Source organism: Olea europaea, chromosome 11, assembly GCF_002742605.1.
Source record: "Olea europaea var. sylvestris chromosome 11, O_europaea_v1, whole genome shotgun sequence".
NCBI classification, from domain to species: Eukaryota; Viridiplantae; Streptophyta; class Magnoliopsida; order Lamiales; family Oleaceae; genus Olea; species Olea europaea.
The window spans coordinates 5,114,807-5,125,443 of record NC_036247.1 but is presented as its reverse complement, the minus strand read 5'-3'; positions in this window follow the sequence as shown (position 1 = coordinate 5,125,443).

Genomic DNA, 10,637 nt, shown 5'->3' with positions numbered 1-10,637 from the left:
AAATACACTGCCTTGAAAAAGAATGACAATTCGCTATTGCCTTAAAGGTGGTGACTCTTCTGAGGAATAGAGCTGCCATTTTTGAGCAGTAACAACTATAAATAAGGGTTATGTGTTTAGAATGGTTTCGGGGACATTTCATCGAACAGTAGGTAGGCGAAACATTAGTTGTTTCAGATTTCCCGGATTGTTTCAGCCTATTTTATGGGAAAACATGTCTTAAAGCAGAGAATAGGTTTTATAAAAAATGAATTTACTTATAAAATTATTCTATTGTTAAAAATGGAAAAAAATTTGATTAAAAATAAGTTTGAAAAAAATGATTTTTTTGTAAAATGGAGCTCAAAACTGGACTTCAATTGTAAATTGAATTGTAAGCACGGAAACGAAACAGCAGTGGTGATGTTTCATAAAACGAGGAAGCTCCAAGTGAAAGTTTCGATGCTGAACTTGACTGTTAAATAATGAAATCTTTTGGCTGGGCGACAAGGTCAGGGGTGCAAAGCAAAGATTGGTTTTGGATATTGAGCCCTAAAATATATTTGGGAAAATTTCAAAAGTAAGACTTTAAGTTTATCCATTCCAAAATCAAGAAAACAAATTTCAAATTTTAAAATTTAGGTTTTTATTAAATTTTATTTATGATTTAATTAATTAATTAAGTATTTTATTGATTATTATAGGTCACAAACTTATTGGACAGTCACAAATTATAATTTTTAGGTCACACATTAGTTATTAATCACAATTTATTTTTTTCATTGGTCATATATTGTTTATTAATTACAGATTAACTAATTCAGTGGTCACAATCAATCAAATAATCTGCGACTACCACCAACACTTACGACCACCACTTCAACGTTGCCTCCAACAACGGCACCACTACCACAGTCACCGCCAACCACCACCAACGACGTCACTCATCGCCACCATTGTCGACATCACCACCACAACACCAATAACACCCACTTCCCATCCCACTACTCCAAAGCACCGCACTATGGCCAACAACCATCAACGACGTCGCCCACCGCCACCACCATCGACATCATCACCACTATAATACCAACAATAACACCACCATCATTGCGGAGAGCGGCGCTAAGGCACTGCACACCGACCTATACCACCATCGCACCGCAATTGCCAGACCCACTACCACGGCCACCACTATGAAGCCATCACTGTTGGAAAATTACACTAATATTATGCATATTATATTCACAAAATCATGTCGTTTATTTGCGTGAAATCAAAACGCAATTTCAACTTACCGAGATAGGATTTGAGAAGACAAAATAAGAATTTATCGAATCAGAATACCTGGATATGGATTCTTCCCTTTCAACTCATGATCGAAAGCAAGTAATTCTTTGGATCAAACCTTGCAGGATAAACATATAAATAACGTTAATCATTTGCTGAAATCAAATCATAATAAAATGAATCAGAAAATGAAGAAAGAAGATGTAAATGACGGATTTTTTGTCAAGGCAAGTGTTGGACACTTTGTTCTTAAAATGAATTTACCCCGCATCGGTGCTAACGGTTCTCCGGCAATCATCTCCCAAGATACAACGACCACGTCGAGCCATAGGAGCACTCCAAATGACTTCGACCAGCGAACTCGAATGGAATTCCCTCTCTATCATGATCATGACTTTGATTCAAATGTTTTATGCAAAACCAAAGTGTAAATTGGAATGGAATGATATGGTATCTCTGACTTTTCTTGAATTTCTTGAATAATAAAATTCAAACATATGGAGTCTATATATAGTAGTTGGAAAGGTATGTCAAAAAATACTACCATACCAAGAGTCACATCTCTTGAAATTTATATTTATTGAAAATTAATCATACACATACCAAAAGTCATGATCCTCCATGTGAAAAGACGCATATTTTCATCCATATATTTCTAGAATATTTCACAATATTCTATACAATTTTTCAGTAATTTCAAGTATTAAGCGATTTTATATTTGGCTTAATTTCTCATTCACCAAATTAAGAATTCCACTTAAATAATTATGTAAAACTGGTCACAACTAATTTTAGATACAAAATTTCAACAATCTCCCACATGAATGAAAATTAATGCAAATGTCTATGCAGACACTAGTAGAGAGAGAGCGGGAAAACGCTGCATCAGGTAAGGTAGCTTTTGATTTTGAACCTTCCTTAATGAAATACCATCAAATTTACTAGTTAATTGGTGAACGCGATGTTCTTGAACCATCAGTCGTTAGTATAAACCAAGACAACAATACTCACACAATGTCTACCATAAATCGTTCATGGTTCTCATGACTTTGTTCATTTTGGCCTTGAACCCATATTGGTTCTATAAGTGTTTAGAGAATTCAAGCTTTGAATAATTCTTATTGAAGCGGCCTCACTTCACACTTACATAGATGATTTCCTATTAAGAGTATTCAGCCCTACTCCACTTAACTTAATCAAGATATAGGAATTATTAAAAGTTTATCTTAACCTCCAATCACTCTGCAGAAAGTACTTTGTTATCATAGGAATGAGTTAGGAAATTAGTTTCCTAAGTGTTTCATAGAATCCCGATAACTTAGTTATCTCTTTGAACCAAGATCTTGAGATCTCCAGTCAACATGGTAGGGTTACCATCATAAGGACTCTTACTCAGTAGGCTTAATCACATTCCCTTCGATATGCAGTATACTTGATCTCTTGGTAAACATATATAAATGGATCCACAAGTTTACACCAATGAGATCAACTGCTTATGGTATTATGTCTACGGCATACATGTCTAGACTTACCATTATATGTGACTTAGTATTTTTTCAAATTTAGCTAGCCAACGATCGATTCATTTGATAGATACACATTGTCACCAACTAAGAAATCTTCTCATGAAACTACATGCTTCTCATTAACTTTATCTAAAACTTTATCAATTCCAAATAACAATGTTGGAGGATTTCTAATAAATCATTACACTAGTCAATCATATTTACTAGTGTATTTCATACATGGGTATCCAATATCATCATTAAAGCATTGCAATGCATTCGAATTTTATGAATATTCTCAAATATTCCAATTGTTCTTGTATATCCAAACAACCATCATGATCGACTTTCATCCCATTTCATCCACTTTAGGGCTTTCATCCCATTTCATCCACTTTAGACTTAGTGTATATCATCACATCACAATATCCTTTCAATACCGCAGGATATATTGTGAAATGTAATCCGCAGGTCATGGTATATTTCAAATACCTAAGGACCCCTATCAATGCCACCCAATAATCATGGCTTGAATTACTTGTGAATCTATAAGTTTATTCACAACAAAAGCATTATCCGATCGAGTGCATTTTGTAATATACATTAGATTGTTAATTACTTGTGAATATCTTAGTTGTGACACGCTTTCACCCTTATTTTGACCAAGTGTAGACTTATGTCAATACTTCAAACTTTTTAAATATTTTCTCAACAAATGACATTGGGAAAGTATAATTCCTTCCGATGTTCTAGAGATTTTTTATCTCTAGTATTACATCTGTCACACCCAAGTCTTTCATGTCGTAATGCTTCGTAAGCATTTTCTTGGCGTTTAGCACCACTTCGTGACTATTGCCCATCATCATCATATTGACTACATACAAACACATAGCATCTGGTGTATTTTCCACGCATAAACCCTTGTCACATTCATTTATTTTGAACTCATTTAACAACATCGTTTTGTCAAACTTTTGGTACATGGAGCTTGTTTCAGTCCATATAAGGACTCAACAAGTTTACAAATTTTGTGGCTTTCACTTGGAGACACCTTTAGGTTGCTCTATGTATATCTCTTCTTCTAACTCACCATTTAGGAATCTTATTTTCACATCCATTTGATGAATCTCAAGGTTATGTATTGTCACAATTGCAATTAATAACCTTATCGAAGTGATTCAGGTCACGGGTGAGTAGGTAAAGAAGTCAAATCCATCTTCCTGCCTATATCCTTTGACAACCAATCTAGCCTTATATTTATCAATGGATCAATCAGGTTTTAATCCATTTATACCCTAAGGCTTACTTTCGGGAGGTATATCTACCAATTCTCATGTATGAATTTGCATTCTGGAATCTATCTCACTATTGATAGCTTCCTTCCAATGCAGTACTTCCGAAATAAAAATTGCTTCTTCAGAAGTTTTTGGGTCATTTTCTATCATATATGTGAGAAAATTCGGACCAAACGAAGTGGACATTCTAGCCCTCTTACTACGCCTTGGTTTATCCTCATTTGAAGATCCATTTATAGTTTCATATGTTCTGTTATTCAAACTTACATTTTCCTTACCTTTGCAAGGAAACACATTCTCAAATAATATCACATTCCTTGACTCAATTATGGTACCCTCATGTACATCCGATTTGTGTACGAGGAAACGATATGCACTACTATTATTGGCGTATCCAATAAATATGCAATCAATCGTTTTGAGACCAATCTTTATTTGTTTGGGCTTAGGAACCTCAACCTTTGCCAAACACCCCTACACTTTTAAGTGTCGGTAGGAAGGAGGATGACATTTCCATAACTCATATGGTGTCTCTTCCATTTTCTTGAGAGGTACAGAAAAGTGTAACTTTAAACTAAGTTACCCCCACAAATCCTAAATTAGGGTTATATATCGAAGTAGTAGCGTTGTACCTACATGACTTAAACTTTCCACATAAGTTCTCAAGCATTTATGATAACCCCCACATTTTTGGTTTTTTTTTTTTTTTAACTTAGAGTTTATCAACTCTTTCATAGTTCAATCCATTTATCACTTAGATAATATCCGTATCGGATGCTTGGTGAAAATCTAAATACTTTCAAAATAGTGGTCGTTGCTTCACATGAATGAAAAACCATTTTACATTCGAAATTGTACTTCAACCAACCATATTAATTTGATCATCCAAATTAAATCAAGGTCATATTTAAGGTCGTCATAAACCAACTTAATTGGTTCCATGATTGAAGTCAAATTCAACAATGAAGAAGACTAAACATCTTCAACCATGTGCAACTTTTACATTTGTGATTACACAAATAATATTATTCAAATCAAATAATAAGGTACATTTCACCTTATTCACCATATTCACATTTGAAAGAATAAATCAACCATAGATTGATAAGTTGTGCTTTCAAAGTCACAACCTTATAAAATAACATACCTCTTGAAATTAATCCTAAAATATTTCATAATATTCTTCACAATTTTTGCATAGTTTTTATCTTTTACAAATGAATGTCATTTTACAATCATTATTTTCAAGGATATCTGGCACCACCTTCAACTATAGACACTATTTGTGCTCTATAAAATATTTTCATATCTCAATAATTGGGTAAACAATTTCCACTTTAAAATAATTAGGACAAAACCACATTCTGTCATGCTCTTATGCAACTATGATTTTGCATAAATCATCTCATTCATAGAATTAATTGAGACTATCATCATTAATCAAGGTTTGTATAATTTTCAAACCAAAATCCATGGACATATACCAGATTTACAATTTTATACTATATATGTCATTTACCGGATTGACGCATACCGTATATGCAACTTACCATATATACGGCTTATCGTATTTGCATCTTACCGTATTTGCTACTTACTGTATATGTAGCTTACTGTATTTACAGCCTACCGTATTTGCATCGTACTGTATATGCATATACCGATTTTGCATATACTGACCAAAAAGTCTTCGAAATCCAAACTCTTGTATGGATTCGCCAAATGAATTCACTATTTGAAATTCACGTTTATACAAATGATATTATAATGTCACATTCCATATCCACTTTTGTATTTTATTCCAATGAAAAATTTGCGATACAATTCTTTAAGGAATTTAGCACCAAATAAAACTGTCTTACGCCATTTCGCCAATTCATGCTTTCCAATCAAAAGCCACCACAAAATTGTTGTCATTGCATTTAAAAATGAAAGGTCACATTATTCCAATTTTTGGATTTAACATGCAAAGATACCTAAAACAGTTTAAGAAATTATAATAAAATTCCTTAGACAACTTATGGCACAAGTTCTTTTAATATAGGTATACCCTTTAGATTAAGATCACCAGCAAATAAAACTTAGCAAATGAAACTGCCAAATGAACAAATTAAATAGTGTTTGGTCAAAACAGATTTCATCCATTAGCCATACCATTCAATTACAGTAACCTCATCTAGCATTGAATTATACAAATCCATATAACACATGCCTGTTATTTTGCATTAACATTATAACAGTCGGCTACTTTAAATTGAGGCAGTTACAAAATTTTCAAGGAGACATCAAAACGTATCCCCAACACATGCAATAAATTACACAATAGCAATTGGTAACTTGGCAATTGACAAAACATACAAATTTTTTCCAATCAGAACATATTCAATATTATTTTGACGGAAAGGAAATTACTGATATATTTAATATTACATAAAGCATCATATAAAATGTACAAGACACGACTAAATTCATAATTTGTCATCTTAAGCACATACAAAACCGTTCCATTGTGAAATCGAGGCGATTACAGAAACTTAAACGCGAACAGACACACTATTCCATAATAATTCAGCAAGGTATGTGCACCTCATGATCAATCAGTGAACTCGTTCACAGGCTGCAATTAACCTTTTGGCCCAAACATCTTTTGACATTGGACAGACACTCATACGACGGAGAAGGTGCTAGAATTAATTTCCAATTTCAGCAAACGAATTTTCTTTGAACGTGAATATAGGATGCACGAAAATATAGAATTCATCTTAAGATTGTTGGAAAATCACACCGATATTATGCATATTATATTCACAAAATCATGTCGTTTATTTGCGTGAAATCAAAACACAATTTCGACTTACCGAGATAGGATTTGAGAAGACAAAATAAGAATTTATCGAATCCAAATACCTGAATATGGATTCTTCCCTTTCAACTCATGATCGAAAACAAGTAATTCTTTGGATCAAACCTTGCAGTATAAACATATAAATAACGTTAATCATTTTCTGAAATCAAATCATAATAAAAGGAATCAGAAAATGAAGAAAGAAGATGCAAATGACGAATTTTTGGTCGAGGCAACTTAAGATGAATTTGTCCCATACCGGTGCTAACGGTTCTCTGGCAATCATCTCTCAAAATACAACGACCACGTCGAGTCATAGGAGCACTCCAAATGACTTCGACCAGCGAACTCGAACGAAATTCCCTCTCTACTATAACCATGACTTTGATTTAAATGTTTTATGCAAAACAAAAGTGTAAATTGGAATGGAATGATATGGTATCTATGACTTTTCTTGAATTTCTTGAATGATAAAATTCAAATATATGGGGTCTATATATAGTAGTTGGAAAAATATGTCAAAAGACACAACCATACCAAGAGTCACATCTTTTGAAATTTATAATTATTGGAAATTAATCATACACATACCAAGAGTCACGATCCTCCATATGAAAAGACGCATATTTTCATCCATATATTTCTAGAATATTCCACAATATTCTATACAATTTTTCAATAATTTCAAGTATTAAGCGGCTTTATATTTGACTTAATTTCTCATTCACCAAATTAAGAATTCCATTTAAATAATTATGTAAAATTGGTCACAACTAATTTTAGATACAAAATTCCAACAATCACCACACAAAACACAACCCAAAACAGCCACCACATAAACACTACCCAACACCGCCACCATACAAACACCACCCAAAGCCGCCACCTCACAAACATCATCACCACCACCACACAAAGCTAGACAAAACACCACAGCCACCACCATAAAATCTCCACCATACAAAAACACCATCACCTGAGAAGAGTCGTCGGAGTGAGATGGTGGATCTGCCTTGAAAATACTACTTTGTCGATACCCAATCACGAACCACAGATCACAACCCAAAATATTTATCTAACATCGCCAATCAACATAGTCGCGACGTTGTGGAGATCAAGAAGCTTATTGAGCGGCAACGACGACGACGACGAAGAAGAAAAGGTGAGGGATAGAGAGAGACTAGCAAGGGAGAGGGAGGAGATGGGGCTGTCGTCGCTAGAGAGTGGGGGATAGAAAGAGACGAGCAAGGGGAAGAGAACAGATGGGGGTTGCTTCTGGCCTCTGGGTAGTGGGTAGGGTTTTTTTTTTTTTTTGAAAGGTAATTAGTTTATTTAAATAAATAAATAAAATCTGATTTTTGAAATGTTAAACTTCCCATCTGGTTTAGGAATTTTGAATAAGTAAAATATGGTTTGTTTAATTTCCACGATATATTTTTCTATCCGTATTTTTCGACCGCACATTCTTCAATAAAATAATATTACTCGCAAATTCAAAACTTTTTTTTTTTATTTTTTAGCCCCACTTTCTTCATTAATCTACTATTCCGAAATGCATTCTTAAGACATCTCCAATGGGCGCCAAATTGGACCAAAATTTTGTGCAAATGTCGCACAACACTTTTTATTGCACCATTTTTTGCACCAAATGGTACAATGTCCGTTTTGACATTCTCTTTCATTTTTAAAAGATAATGATTAAAAATATTTGTGTCATTTTTGTTCTATAATAATAATAATAATAATAATAATAATAATAATAATAATAATAATAATAAAAAATTAATTACATTATTAATTATATTATTAAAGTTTATTATTTTTAATAATATAATTAAGGATTTTTAAATTTAGTAATTATTTAACTAAATTATTTTCGTAAATTTAACGTAATTGTTTATAATAAATTAATAATATAATCAATTATTTTCGTCAATTTAATATAATATATAAAACATGTGAATAATTTAGTAATCAATAATAATTCGATATATTTGTTAATTTAACGTGGTTATGATTTAGTAATTTATATAGTTATAAAATAAATAAATAAATATTTTTTTTAAATAACTACATTCTCAAAACTTGAAAGAATGAATAAAATAATAAAATACTATCATTTGGTGTAATGGTTGGAGGTGTAGTTTGATGCAAAATTTAGTGAAAAATGGTGCAAAATTTGGTGCTGTATTGGAAATTGCCTTATTCAAAAATTGGTTCAAAGATGCACTAAGTTTTTGAATTATATGTTGTTTATGATTTAGAGCCCAATTGAAGCCCTTTTTTTTTTTTTTTTTATGAAAATGTGTTTTGGAACAATATTTTGATAGAAAATGCGTGGTTAAAAAATATGAAAAAGTTTTAGATTTACGTATTATATTATTTTATTAAAGAATGTGTGATTAAAAATAAGAGAAAAAAATGTATTTTAAATATAATGAAGGCCAAACAAGGGTTTAAAAAATACTTGAAAAATAATAAAATATATTACATAAGCCCATCTTCCATGCTAATGTGTATTATTTTTAAAAATGGTCACTAACCTAAAAATTAGAAACGTCAAAACATCTCTTCCAGTGTAATATGATGGGACTCCGTCAAATTGACGTGTACAAAAATAAAACAGACATCGTTTAAAATTTCGTCTAAATATAGAAACTTTGTTTGACATATTAATCCAACAATTAATTCAATCAATCTATCTATAAGAGGAAAGAGAAGACTTCAAGAGAAAATTAAAATTTAAACGCATTAAACATCAATGTCATGTAAACTAAGACCCCGTTTTGTAGCAACTTTTCACCCCCAAAAATTTAATTTTTTGATAGTTATTTTACTATTCCAAATATCATTTTTGACATCTTAACTTATAGGTAGGTTGGACCACTTTTCTCTCCAACGTTCAAAAAATTAATTATCAAAATCACTATCGAACAGGCCTTAAAAGCACATCTATTTAGCCTTTTGATTTACACTTCAGAACTGAAAGAAGCCGGTAGCAAATGAAGTGGCAGCAGTGCTTTATATAACTGCTTTTAGGTCTAGAGATTCACCCCCTACTCAGAAAAATGAGCTGTTGGAGATGACTTATAGGTAGGTTGGACCACTTTTCTCTCCAACGTTCAAAAAATTAATTATCAAAATCACTATCGAACAGGCCTTAAAAGCAACATCTATTTAGCCTTTTGATTTACACTTCAGAACTGAAAGAAGCCGGTAGCAAATGAAGTGCCAGCAGTGCTTTATATAACTGCTTTTAGGTCTACAGATTCACCCCCTACTCAGAAAAATGAGCTGTTGGAGATCGATTGCTTTCCACGATGCATTTGAGATGATCAAGGATTCAAGGTTTTAATAGTTTTAAAACTTGTTAGAAGTTAATATTCATAATAAACTCAATTGTGAACCATTGTGATAACTTTTTGAGATCCAATAACTGGATTTTATAATCATCACCAGAACGAAGGTTTACAATGCAGACAAGAGGATTATCCGACTGAACATTATTTTGAAATTTTAAAGCACCAACTTAGCTAAACTGTGAGCTGGTCCAGTTGCTTCCTTGCGCAGAAACCTCCATGTTACAATAAATAAATTGCTTATTTCGTAATTTTGGTGAGCCAACAAAAAATTATTTCTATTTTAAAACCACACGATTAAGTTGACATAACTGAACCTTTCTTAAAACAGAAATTAGCCATGTAAAAGCAAATCAAAATGATC